Genomic DNA, 14,923 nt, shown 5'->3' with positions numbered 1-14,923 from the left:
CAATATAGTTACGGTTCTAATATTAATTTATGACTATTTAAATTCTAAAGGGAGCACGATCTTTTTAATTTTTTAATTTTTTGAGGTAGCGTCTTGTATAATCCTTGTTCTGATCCCGTCGTTGTGCTTAATAATTCAACATCAATTGATAAATTAATCGAAGAAGCATATATATTCATGCTTTTTTCAAGTTCTGATAGAAACGCCATTTCATTATCGCCAGGCCTGATGCGCAGCTGTAGACTGTATTAATTCGTGACCTGTGGGATGTGACTACGCGCGAACAGTCAAGCTTGCTGCGCTTGTCTCCGCTCATAAATACCTTATCTGCGCCATATGCTCTACTCAGCAATAATAGCTTGCAACTCCTAATCTCGATTTTTAACCTTGCCTTCAGAAGCCCTAATCCTCCATCTCACATGGCTTTCAGCCCCCACTTATGCATTATAGCTCTCCTTTCGCCTACAGCTGCCTGCAACTGATCATAATCATTCCTTGGCAGAGCTCAGTGGTGCTAATTGCAAGCCCTAATCCTGAATTCAACCTTCTTTAGCAGCCCATTTGTGATTTGAATCCTGATTTTCATTACTTTCTCTGCAACTGATTAGCAATTTGGGCAATAGCTTACTTGCATGTTAATGAAGGCTTTTCTGCTATCCTTAATCCATGCTTAGAAGTATTCAAGCTTGCTTTAAACTGCGTGGCATGCTTTGATTGCACCAAGAAGAGTCCTAAAATAATAATTAGCCCTTAATTATTCGCAAAGATTGTGCAGTAATTATCACCAACTCAAGGCTTAGCTGAGAAATTGCCGTATAATGAGGATGATTAGAGGCCTAATTATGGTGCTCTTGCTTTTGCTTTTTCTGGCTGGATCAGGAATCATTAAAGGGACAGTAGCTCAAGGGAGTTGGGAAGTGCTTCTTGAGAATGCAGGCATTGCTTCCATGCACACTGCAGTCACCCACTATGGCAATGTGGTAATGCTTGATAGAACTGATATAGGCCCCTCACAAATCAGCTTGCCTAACGGAGAATGCAGGAATGATCCCACTGATACCAACCAGACTGTGGATTGCACAGCCCATTCTGTCCTCTTCACACCCGGGGCGAACACCGTCCGGCCGCTCTTTATTCAAACTGACACATGGTGCTCTTCTGGCCAGTTCTTCCCTGATGGAACCCTAGTGCAGACAGGGGGTGATTTTGATGGGTTCACTAAGGTCAGAACCTTCAGCCCATGCTCATCTGATGGCTCATGTGATTGGGTGGAATCTTCATCCCAATACTTGCAAGATGGTAGATGGTATGCAACCAATCAGCTGCTGCCAGATGGCACCCAGATCGTCGTAGGTGGCAGAAGTGTCTTTACATATGAGTTCATCCCAGCCAATGGTGTCACAAAGGTTAATCTGCCCTTCTTGCAACAAACATATGATGATGAGTTTGATAATCTATACCCCTTTGTGCACCTCCTACCAGATGGTAACCTCTATATCTTTGCTAATAGAGACTCCATAATCCTGAATTATCAAACAAATACAGTCATTCAGACATTCCCTACCATACCAGGAGAGCCTAGAAACTACCCTTCTGCAGGCTCATCAGTGATGCTCCCTTTGTTAGCAAGTGATGGGTACTCTAAGGTGGAGGTGTTGGTATGTGGGGGGGCACAATATGGAGCCTTTTTGAACCCTACAGCATACGAACTGGCGTCGGAGACGTGCGGGAGGATCACAGTGACTGATAGCTCTCCTGCATGGGACATGCAAACCATGCCTTACCCAAGGGCCATGGGGGACATGGTCATGCTACCCACAGGTGATGTTTTGATCATCAATGGTGCCCAAAATGGGTGCCAAGGATGGGGAAACCAGAAGAATGCCATCCTTACACCAGTCTTATACCAACCCTCCTCTGCACTATTTGTCACCCAGACAGCCTCCACCATCGCTAGAGTCTACCATTCCACTGCAAACCTGCTCCAAGATGGCAGAATTCTCATTGCAGGCAGCAACACCCATCAATACTACACCTTCACGGGTGATTTTCCAACAGAATTGAGAGTGGAGGCCTTCTCACCCGACTACTTAAGCTCCTCTAATGATGGATTAAGGCCAACGATAGTGTCTGCGCCATCAACTATTGGCTACAATGAGAGTGTAACGATAGAAGTCTCCATAAGTAGTGCGCCGACAGGCTATGTGGAGCTGAGCTTGATGAGCTCTCCGTTCACGACACACTCGTTCTCGCAAGGGCAGAGGATGTTGAGCTTGGCGGTTTCAACGCCGACGGCGCTGGGGAGTGGCCAGTATGCAATCTACGCAACCACTCCGCCCTACTCGACGCTTGCCCCACCTTCCTTCTACATGCTGTTTGCTGTGAACCAGGGCATCCCAGGCGGCGCAGTGTGGGTGCAGGTGGCCAACTAAGTAGCCCACGCCTTTGCCGCACGTGTGTTTCCCGCTTTGGAAGCCTCTCGTTAAAAGTGGCGGGAGCTCCTCCTCAATAAAAAACACACACGCACGCACACACACGCACGCACATCCCTTCCACATTATTCTATTCTTGGAGTGTTTTCACACCTCATTTTTCGAGGTTACCTTGTAGCTTTCTCTCTTTCAAACTATAAAAAAAAAAGTCTTTACCTCAATAAACATAACATGGGCCACCATCTCGTGGCCCCCCTTCTAATGAGCGCCCTACATTGCAAGTTTGTATTTTCCCCTCCCTTTTTTGCAAATGTCACCTTTTCATACACTTCAACATATTGGCTTTCCTTTGTAGCATCACTAAAAGCATCTCACCCCGCGAGTAGGAGTGCTACTACTAAAACAACCCATGAAGACTCGAACTTGGCACATGCTAAAATGCTCGCTGATGAGCATCGACTTCTAGAGTCAGGTTGCTTACATATGTCCCTCCCATAACAAGTGTGGGAATTCATCTCCACCCCAACAGATTCCCTGCCCATCATGGTCGCTGGTCGGCCAGATTCTAAGCCAGCCAGTTCTTTTTCACCTGAGAAACCGCAATGGAGATTTTGCTTGTTGATGTGGCATTAGTGTCTATACCATTCCATTTTTTTTCATTATATAGTGGATGCGTTTGTCATGTAAACCAAGACAATATCATCAAAGCTTGTATACACAAGGAAGAAGTAATAGGCTATTTTTACCCCAATGGACGTTTTATGAGGTCCTTCAAGACTATATGGATGTTCATTATTTGTGGCATACTATTTGTGTGGTAAGTATGTAACCTAGTTGTAGAAGTAAGGTAACACCTTACTTAAAGAGCAATATTTGAGATATTTCAAAAGTAGGACTTTATTGAAGCATGTTATTATCCTTCACTCATGCACACATGCACACACACGCACACTCATGTGCACACACACACACACACACACAAGCAAAGATGGGTTTTCTACTAAAGATTCCATTTCCTTTTTTTTAATAAAGTCTTTTTCTTAATGTTTATATTAGTAGGGATAAAATATTTTTACACTATCATGATCATTAGCTGAATAATTTATATGTGCTTCTAACCATGTGGAATTGGGCCTTTTAAAATATTTTTAAACTATCATGATCATTACTTGAATAATTTATATGTGCTTATAACTATGTGACATTGTGCCTTTTAAAATCCCTTAATTTGTTGCTTCTAAGGGGTCTCTAAAATTCTCTAGTTCAACTCCAATATTATAGAACAACAACAAGGAAGCACCATCTACATCCACTGCCACCTTGAATCGCTTGTCTCTCTCTCTCTCTCTCTCTCTCTCTCTCTCTCTCACACACACACACACACACACACACACACACACACACACACACACACACACAAGCAAAGATGGGTTTTCTACTAAAGATTCCATTTCCTTTTTTTAAAAATAAAGTCTTTTTCTTAATGTTTATATTAGTAGGGATAAAATATTTTTACACTATCATGATCATTAGCTGAATAATTTATATGTGCTTCTAACCATGTGGAATTGGGCCTTTTAAAATATTTTTAAACTATCATGATCATTACTTGAATAATTAATGTGTGCTTATACCTATGTGAAATTGTGCCTTTTAAAATCCCTTAATTTGTTACTTCTAAGGGGTCTCTAAAATTCTCTAGTTCAACTCCAATATTATAGCAACAACAACAAGGAAGCACCATCTACATCCACTGCCACCTTGAATCGCTTGTCACTCCCGTCTCTCTCTCTCTCTCTCTCTCTCTCTCTCTCTCTCTCTCTCACACACACACACACACACACACACACACACACACACACATGAGAGAAAAATCTAAAAATCTAAAGGCAACCTCCCTTTTGCTTTCATAAGAGCTCACATTAACACAACTCAAACATGTCTTAAATAAAGTGAGGCATAGCTCAAGAATGTCAAATTAGCAAGAATGGTAGAAAAAGGGGCATTGCTTGGATGCAAGCCAACCCTTATCACATATTTCAAGAATCTGAAGAGCCAATGGACAGTTCCTAATCCGACCACTGTGGATTTGGCATCAACAAGCCTCTAAACTCTTACTTTTATTATCATTTTTTATTTATGACAAAATTGAGACCCATATGTCATATGTGACCTTAAGAGAAGTTAAACTCTCTCTCTCTCTCTCTCTCTCTCTCTCAATGGTTAGCAGCATCAAGGTGTGCAATGGTCAAGGATAATTTACAAGAGAAAGTCAAGTGCAAATCATAGTTGAAATTGATTAAAATAAACTTTGGTAGTGTCAAAGGCTCTTTAGATCTATGTGGGTGGGTTACCTAAAGATTGGTATAAAGATGGAGAAAAAGAGAGATACTTAGTTGAGTAGATACATGAAGCCATGCCAATGATTGAATGGGATTTACAAGCCTATGTTTCATGATAAGGTAATCATGCAATAGTAACTCATTGCATCAAGTCTAATGAGATATAGGTCGTGAAGAAGTCAAGCAAACTTAAAGACACATAGACTTGGATTTTTAAGGAATTTAACACTAAGATGAATTTAGAATTAGCCAAGATCACAATGAAGGCAAATGGACAATCTCTCATGACGATAAAGCCCTCATTGAGGATTTTTACAAAACCAAACATAAAACAAACCCAAAAACCAAGAATAAAATCATATATCCTTTAGTTCAGATGAAAGTTATTGATTGGCAACATACCTCTACTAGCTAGTTTATGTGAATTTTACTTTTTCCTTTTGGTGTTTGGATCAAGACCTTCATAGTCTAGAAAACCACTCAAGAATCCTTGTTCCAATATCTTCCACGACACACGTGTGGGTATCTTCGACGACCCATCCATTCACATCCATTCTTTCACATACATCCACTCACATCCCATATCATTCATTTACATCTTGATTCACATCATATCTCATCACATCTATTCACCTCATATCTCATCACCTCTATTCACATCACATCCATCCATCCATTCATTCACATCTAATCTGATTCACATTACATCTCATCACCTCTATTCACATCACATCCATCCATCCATTCATTCACATCTAATCTGATTCACACCACCTCTATTCACCTCACATCTCATCACCTCTATTCACATCACATCCATCCATCCATTCATTCACATCTAATCTAATTCACATCACATATATTCACCTCACATCTCATCACCTCTATTCACATCACATCCATCCATCCATTCATTCAAATCTATCTGATTCAGATCACATCTCATCACCTCTATTCATCTCACATCTCATCATCTCTATTCACATCACATCCATCCATCCATTCATTCACATCACATCTCATCACCTCTATTCACCTCACATCTCATCACCTCTATTCACATCACATCCATCCATCCATTCATTCACATCTAATCTGATTCACATCACACATCTCATCACCTCTATTCACCTCACATCTCATCACCTCTATTCACATCACATCCATCCATCCATTCATTCACATCTAATCTGATTCACATCACATCTCATCACATCTATTCACCTCACATCTCATCACCTCTATTCACATCACATCCATCCATTCAAATCTATCTGATTTACATCTCACATCTTATCACCTCTATTCACATCACATCCATCCATCCATCCATTCACATCTAATCTGATTCACATCACATCTCATCACCTCTATTCACCTCACATCTCATCACCTCTATTCACATCACATCCATCCATCCATCCATTCACATCTAATCTGATTCACATCACATCACATCCATCCATCCATTCATTCACATCTAATCTGATTCACATCACATCTCATCACCTCTATTCACCTCACATCTCATCACCTCTATTCACATCACATCCATCCATCCATTCATTCACATCTAATCTGATTCACACCACCTCTATTCACCTCACATCTCATCACCTCTATTCACATCACATCCATCCATCCATTCATTCAAATCTATCTGATTCACATCACATCTCATCACCTCTATTCACCTCACATCTCATCACCTCTATCACATCACATCCATCCATCCATTTATTCACATCTATCTGATTCACATCACATCTATTCCATAGAATTTAAATATCGAATTTAAGAGAATTCTAATTTTGATATAAAGATTCTTTACGCATCTATTTATGCATAAAAATCAACTTCAGTGGGAATAACACTTTTGTAAAAATCCTTTTATGCATAAAAATCAACTAATGAGAATAACACTTTTGAAATAAAAAGAAATCCTTTGCATCTTTCTATGCATAAATCAAATTTAATGAGAATAACACTTTTGAAATAAAAATAAATCCTTTATGCATCTTTCTATGCATAAAATCAATTTTAATGAGAATAACACTTTTGAAGTAAAAATAAATCCCTTATACATCTTTCTATGCATAAAATCAAATTTAATGAGAATAACACTTTTGAAGTAAAAATAAATCCTATGCATAAAATCAATTTTAATGAGAATAACACGTGAAATAAAAATAAATCCTTTATGCATCTTTCTATGCATAAAATCAACTTTAATGAAAATAACACTTTTGAAATAAAAAAAATTTCCATTATACATCTTTCTATGCATAGAAATCAATTTTAATGAGAATAACACTTTTGAAATAAAAATAAATCCTTTATGCATCTTTCTATGCATAAAATCAAATTTAATGAAAATAACACTTTTGAAATAATTTTTTTTTCATTATACATCTTTCTATGCATAGAAATCAATTTTAATAATTAATATCAGTGATATCCATGCATATTCATAGGTGAATATGTACATGGAGTAATTTGAATATTTCTTTTAGAATGCACAAACGGTGGGAATTACTCTTTTGGAATAACATAAAAACAAACTTTCTTTTCCACAAAATTTTGGAAAATTTTGCCATAACCTCCTTTGTATGGCTGACCATTTCTCATTTTTATCATTCTAATTTCAACTTAAATTAACCCAATCTAGATGTATAGGACTCTAATCTACTCAATTTTTAATTTCCAAGAGAGTAAACAATAAGAAAAGTTTAATTAATCTTTTTGTTAATCATTCTAGGATAAAGAAGGGCTGGAATGTAAAGAAGAGAAGGGGGTGGTCTTTTCATAAAGGCATAGTATTAGAATTTACTTTAATCAACTATAAAATAAGAAAATCAAGAAAACCATAGATTTAAAATTAAAAAGTAAGAAAATTTAGCTTACATGGAGTTGTAAGCTTTCCTTTGACTTGAGGGATTGAGGATTCTACTCTTGTTTGAAGCAAGAGTGGCCACCAATTACTTTGGAGAGGATTAAGCCAAAAATAATTGAATTATCAAGAAAATTCAATGTAAATGGCTCTGGGTAGGAACAGTGCATAAACACTATTAATCTTTTACAAAGGGGGAGGCTTCTATTTATAGGAAAAAGTGAGCCTCTAACCAAGCAAACTGATTCTAGAATTTTCCAGATCAGTTTGGTCAATTTTTGACCATTTTTGGGTCAGTTTAGCTTACTTTTTGGATCTAGTTAAAACATGAGAGAGGAGAGATGAAAATATCTCATTATTTTTGAGTTTAAAACTCATCCACACATGTGAAATAGGTGCCTCCTTCATGAGGGGAGATCCCCACACTAAGGTGTCAAAAATGCATCATTTTCTCTAAATATCTCTTAATTTTTAACTAATAAACCTTGTACTCAGTCAACTCTTCATCTTATGTGAGCATTTACTCATTTTTGGGGGTTTTTCTTTTATTCTTCAATTTATCTCCTCCCTACATTTGGATTAATCTTATTGGTCCATAGAAACCTTAATTGGACCATAATCCAAAATTTTTAAAAAATTTGGAACATGGCATCACTATACGATGAAGGCAACCAAGGCCTTGCTTCAACATCAACAAGAACCCCACCCTCAAGTAATTCTTTGCGTATTATGAGTACATGCAGTGGATGCCAACCAGGTGACTCCAAACCTTCAAAGACATGATGGAGACAGTGTTCAACGCGGCTACAAAGCTCTCCACCGCTCCTCCCAATACCCAAAATCGTGGTACGATTTTGTCCACACCTACTCCGTCTACTACTGCCATTGAGCTACATTGTCAATTCTGAGAACGAAATCTAAATTAGGGAGGGGGATATGTTAACCACAATGGTTAACATTACTCCTACTATTTTTTATCAAAAGCACAGTTGCACTTCATGTAACACATTTTTATGGAAAACCATGCTAAGCGATTCATGTAAAAAGATATGGGATGCATGAGCTTAAATGACATGTGTAATGTTGGCCATGAGTTAGAAAGCCTAGGTGTACATAGAGCTAGATAACTAGTTTTGGGCCCCCAATTATCAAATGGGTGGCTGGCCATTGTAAAAAATGAGCTCTTGTATACAAGTGACTTGAAGAAATATGAAAGGATACAGTCACATTATCACAATTGAGTCTTCTTCTTCTTCTCTCTTGCTCTCTTGTGTGGTGATGGTGGTGAGCTTGTGTATTTATGCATGCTTACTTGCTTGATTGTGTGTGTGTGCTTGTAGGTGATGCTCTTTATCTCATCTCCATTCCCTTCTTCTCTATCGCTTTCTCACCCTCCTTGCACACATGAAGGCATTGAAGTAGAAGTTGAGCTTTCTATAGCTCCTTCCCTCCTTTCTCTCTACCTAGCACATGGAATCCCCACTTGGGTGGCACAAGTGATGGTGGAGTGAGCCCCTAGCGGCTTCACATTGAGGAACTAATGCTCAATGTCATAGGGTTGACTAAGTGCATGCTCCCGGACCGCCGACCCTTGCATCTTCTCTTCTCTCCTTCCCTCTCATGCAATGTGAATGTTCATTTTGGTGAACAAGTGTCTTCCCAAATTTCATCACTTCTATTTGCAGGTTGAAAGCTTGTGGTAGCATAGGAGCCATAAACTTGGCCAAGAATTAAATGCAAATATTTCCTACATATCCATGAGGTGGCCTTAGATATAGACTCCAACTATGGAGGGTATGGTGTAGATAGACTTTGTAGGAGGAGGTGTAGTCCTTTTGATGGTATGGCACTTGTGGCCTACTAGGCATGTGTCACAATGAAGATGCTAGGCGATGAGTTTAGTATTGCATCCAACATCAAGAATCATGTTAATCACTTGTATGTGCTTGGTGACATTACCTCTTTGTAGTGTGCCTCAAGCTCTACAACAACAAGGTCCACCCAATGGCCTCATCCTCAACACGTGTACTTTTGTAATCTCATATATTTTACTTCATCTCTCCCATTTGTTTCTATCCATCTAGTATTCATGCACTAACCCTATTACACTACAAGTTATATGAGTTGTTTATTTGCACTTATAATGACAATACTTCCTCTTTTGTTAAAATTAATCATAATATACAAGTGCCACACAGCAAAATCTAGGGCAACTCATTTTTTTACCTTTTGAGGGGCATAGAACTTCCCTGCAATATGTATGCATGCTACTTGCTAGGGTTGGCAACTCATTATTTTTTACCTTTTTAAGGGGCATAAGACTTCTCTGCAATATGTACGCATGCTACTTTGCTGACTTCAACTAGTGAGTATGGGTTATCTAAGAATCAACCCTCAAAACTACCTTATACTTAATAAATTGCCGCTCTCTTGTTACCTTGATAACCTCATGTAGCAAAAACAATAGTGCATGTAGCTAGGTTGTTATGGTATAAATTATTTGTGATACATATTTCATGTTGTTTATTAGCATTCGAGCATCTAGTTATGGCCCTACATACATATTGAATCTTTACATAGTTTAAAATATGATGATGTTGAATGTACAACTAGTCATAAGCATATGTGATAATATGTAGTATGAGCTCTTTTAGGTTTGTAAAGTCTTTTGGATGATATACGTAATCCTTGCATGGCTTAATGTAAAGTTTACAGGAGGGTATGCAGCTTTGTATATATTTTTTCCTTTTGTTTAGTAAAAATATATGACTTGCAGGCTGGGCATGATTTCTGGAGTGATCTTCAACATATTTTATGGATTGCTTGGGAGCTTGATAGCCTACTTGATAAGCTATCTGAATGTATAAGTTTAGGAAGAAAAAAGAGAACATGAATTTCAATAACTGTCATCTAGGTGACTCTAGCCCCTTATGGTCTCAATTTTCTAAATTTTTCTCTCAATTTTGTGCTAAGTTGATATATTGTTTTCTCTCAATGTTGTATGTTGTCTTGCTATGTTGCTTCCTCTATGGACTATGTGCCCTACATAGGTTAGTCTTTTTCCTTTATTTCAAAGCTTGAAATACATCTTTTTTATAAATGCAAATGTACACAATTCTATTATGTACACATATTGTTTTATAAAATGAAAACATCTAGCATGCCTACATCTATTACACATTAACCATGGACAACCAAGGCACAAGGAGAGGAGAGAAAAAAGAAATCTTAGATTTCTAAAAAATAAGAGGAAAAAATCCCTTTGATTTGACCCTTTGTATTTTGGCTTCCATTCCTAATTTGACCCTTTATATTCCGGCTTCCATTCCTGCGTTTTGCTTCTTGATGTCTTTTACATACTACAGCAACGTGCAGGTTGAGTACTAGTTTTTTTTATATGCACATGATACACACACACTATACTATGTTTAAAGTATAGATGAGGGTGTTGTAGAGTATACAGTAGGTACAGATGAAGATATTTAAAGTATTGTATGACATGTATGATGTGATACAGGCAAGTGCAGTTGAGGCTATCTAAAGTATTATAGGGAATTTATGAGGTGTGACATGGCACACAATAGGTAACTAAAAGTATGAATGGTATTATCGATGGCACAAGGAGTATTGCAGCTCAAATATAAGATACAACTGTGAATATTTTTTTTATAAATACATATATACATTTTTTTCTCTCTCTCCCTATTCTTTGTTTATAGTCTTCATCATTGTATGTACCTTTGCACTTTTTTCTTTTATTGAACCATTTCCACATTATCGTACTCCTTTCAAGACAATGATCAAATACGTAAACTTGAAGGGTAACAAATAGCTTGGGTATCACAAGCACCTAAGTAGTACAAGAGGAGATTCTAACTCATGTTCCCAAAGTGGCTTGGCATGGTTGGAAACAACATTGGGCTATGTGTCTTTGCCAAGGTTTTTGTCTTTCAAAGCTTCTTACAGTAATGCTTAACTTATCTGAGGAGCAGCTTCTCCAAGTATGGGTGATCCTTTGCTTATACTTTTGTGGTTTCTTGGAGTCACCTTTATTCTAACTTGTCTTTCATTTTGATACTGTTTTTCATTTGTGTTTGTTTATCCTATTATCATGCACACAGCTAGAATCCATCATGTAATTTGGTCCAATTATATTATTTAAAATGAAACACACAAAAATAAAACCATTATTGTGTTGTGAATTTTTACATACTGATATGCTATGTAGCATATTTTACTATATATATTACTCTATAGTAATTTGTTGATCATTAGTTACCCTATTGCAATGTTTTACTACATAGATTACTATATAAGAAAGTTTTACTATATCACTGTATAGGAAATTTTTCCTATATCAATTACTATATAATGAATTCTTTTATGAAATTTTCTATATAGTAACTTTTTTACTAGATAGTTTACTAAATATAGTTATCTATTGTGCTAGTTTATTTACTATATATAGCAAGTGTTTTCCTAGAATTTAGAACTAGGAAGTGTTCCACTTTTCCTAGATCCAAACTTTTACTAGATATGTTCATTTTTCTAGTAAATTATCAGCAAAATGATAATATATTCATGTGCAAATTTGGCTATGTTTCATGCATCAACTTTGACATTGGCTTTTTCTTTTTCCCTTTTCATACAATAGCAAGTTCTTACTACTATCCTATACCTTGCATGAGTACACCTTACTTCTGGACTAATTAGACCAACAAATTATAAAGCCCAGCGACACAATGCTAGTAAGAGGCATGTAATTAAGCCATGAGTGAGATTGAACTGATGGTATCAATGGCATTATCACATATTTTAACATATTTAGCTGTCACCAAATAAAGTAGGCCACAACCCTTGAAGAAATGTTTTGGATGTAGTTGTTTTTCTTTAAAATTCCCTTATGCAATGTCATTATGTGTTTCTTCAAGCACTACCATGTACTTTGATCATGTATTTCGACTCCAAGACATCTGCAAAGGACCACCATTTCCTTACTTATAAAGTTGTCCTCAGATTAGTTAAAACAGAGTAGCTAGCCAAATAAGTTTTAAAAATTATCCTTAGGTTTTATAGAATATTTGGGTATATCATTTGTCAAATATTCCACTATGTCGAGGATCTATTATTCTCAAACTAAGTCAACTTAGAAAAGAGGAGCATCTGGAAGCTTATCATCAATGGAGGTTCTCCATTAGTAACCCTTAACAAGTGATATACATGCACATGAGTAGTCCCTTAACAAGTGATATACATGCACATGAGTAGTCCCTTTTGTTATTGTAATAGTAAAATTAATTTTCATAAGGATAAGGAGTCACCTCATGATATGCCTAATGGTGTAAAGTTTACTGAGTAGATAAAGAAGAGCTTAGTGATTAACAAAGAACACAAATTTATTTACCAACAAAAAGTGATATGCCCAGTGGTGTAAGCTTTATTGTTGTTGTTGTGAGTAGATAAATAAGAGTTTGGTGTGATAAACAAAGAACATAGGTTTTTTTGCCAAACAAAGCTTCGTTTCACCACATAAACCGTTCCTAGCCCTTCCCTTTCTATGGTGGTATAGTTCTACTCAACATCATTGAGTTGTCTACTAGCAAAATTGATACAAAAATTCAGTCCAATTGGTTTGCTTCTCATTCAACTACATTTTGTCATGTCTAGAGGCACTCTATTCATCCTTTTAATCTCACCATCTGTTTGTGGGTAAAAGGCCATACTGATCTTAAGTTTGAAGCCTACATATTTTGTCAACAAAAACTTTATCAACATTAAGGGCTCCATTCATTTTCTTCATTAGAATGAAGTGAGCCTAGCCGATCAACCAGCACAAAGATGGTGTCATAGTCTCCTTTCAAAGTGGGTGTCTCCATAAGAAAGTCCATAGATATTGACTCCCACTTCCTATAAGGTATGTGTATTGGTTCCAATTCCCCCATGAATCCCACCCTACTGGGCTATTACCCTCTAGAATGCTAGCATTTACTTACATGCTTGATGGCATCCCTCTTCAAACCATGTTTTGTAGATTTTGTTAAAATGTACATGACATGAATATGGAACATCATGACAATATTTGAGAGTCCTTGAACTTTGAAGCATATGGCACAAAAGTCTATGTTGAGAGTATAATTATCATCGATAATCTTATATTGTTTAGCAAGTAGGTCATCTTTATTCTCAACCAAATGTTTAATAACAATCATAAAAAAAAGGATGAAATCTCAGAGTATTCTTGATCTCATCCCTCATCTCCAATCTAAATGAGTGAACAATGATCTTGGCTAAATGGGTGGTTGGTTGTTATCTCAAAAATCTTGTTCCTCGAGTAGGAAGTGCATGCTGCTGTGTGTTAGAGCATGAACTACCCTAGCTAGCTCTAAAGCATGATTTAGGTACTTCAAAACAAGATTCTTGAAAGTTTTAGCCTATAACCCTCCCATCGTTAAATAATACACATCAAATTTGATTGCCAATGGCACTACAAGTTACCATAATGGATTACCAATTTAAAAAATCTTTAAGATACAATTCTTGGCTATCTTTTCCTTAATAGCTTTGAAAGCTTTTGACATTTCTCATTCAAAGTAAATTTGGACTCCATCAAACAAACTGGTCAAAGGGCTTGCTATTTTCAAGAAGTATTAATGTGTCTTCTCTCATACTGAGCCAATCTAAAAAAGCCTCTCATACCTTTTTCTACAATTTGGGGGGTTGGCCACTCAAGATTTCCCTTACCTTTTTGGGATCCATGTGGATTCTATCACTCGATATCACTTATCTCAAATAGGTTATTTGGGGTGTTTAAGATCCATGTGGATTCTATCATTGGATATTACTCATGCCAAACATGTAATTTGGTCTCTGGCAAAGAAACGCTTAACATTAGCTCAACATATTTTTCCTTACATTTCTCTTCTTGGAGAGCTACACTCCTAGCCTCATGGCCTATCACAACTCTCTTTTAGACATGCAATCCATTCCTAGAGGAATGGTGACATACTTGTTAAAACCTTGGAAGTTGCTATGGATTGGACATCACCAAATTTGGAATCTAGGGACTTAACTACACCCTTAGTGTGAAATTCTTCTTACCACCGGACATCGAGCTATAGGATATCTAGATCTTTACCAACATTTAAGGTTTCAAAAACTTTAGGAGGTATAAAGTAGTAATTACTACTAGAAATTTATGAAAATGTAAAAGTTTGACCCTAAATAATTCCTTCAATCCTAATTATACTGGCTTAAGTATG

At 36.9% G+C, this 14,923-nt stretch overlaps 1 pseudogene across 1 annotated transcript; it reads left to right on the top strand.

Moving 5' to 3' along the window:
• The first annotated feature begins 269 nt into the window (after window positions 1-269).
• On the top strand, window positions 270-2,657 carry LOC147609300 (aldehyde oxidase GLOX pseudogene; annotated as a pseudogene). The gene has a single exon (XR_015264245.1). The product of XR_015264245.1 is annotated as an aldehyde oxidase GLOX pseudogene (transcript).
• The last annotated feature ends 12,266 nt before the right edge of the window (window positions 2,658-14,923 follow it).

This window comes from Cibotium barometz, chromosome 51, assembly GCF_041138505.1.
Source record: "Cibotium barometz isolate CiBa-2024 chromosome 51, ASM4113850v1, whole genome shotgun sequence".
Taxonomy (NCBI): domain Eukaryota; kingdom Viridiplantae; phylum Streptophyta; class Polypodiopsida; order Cyatheales; family Cibotiaceae; genus Cibotium; species Cibotium barometz.
This window is presented reverse-complemented; position numbering and strand designations above follow the sequence as displayed.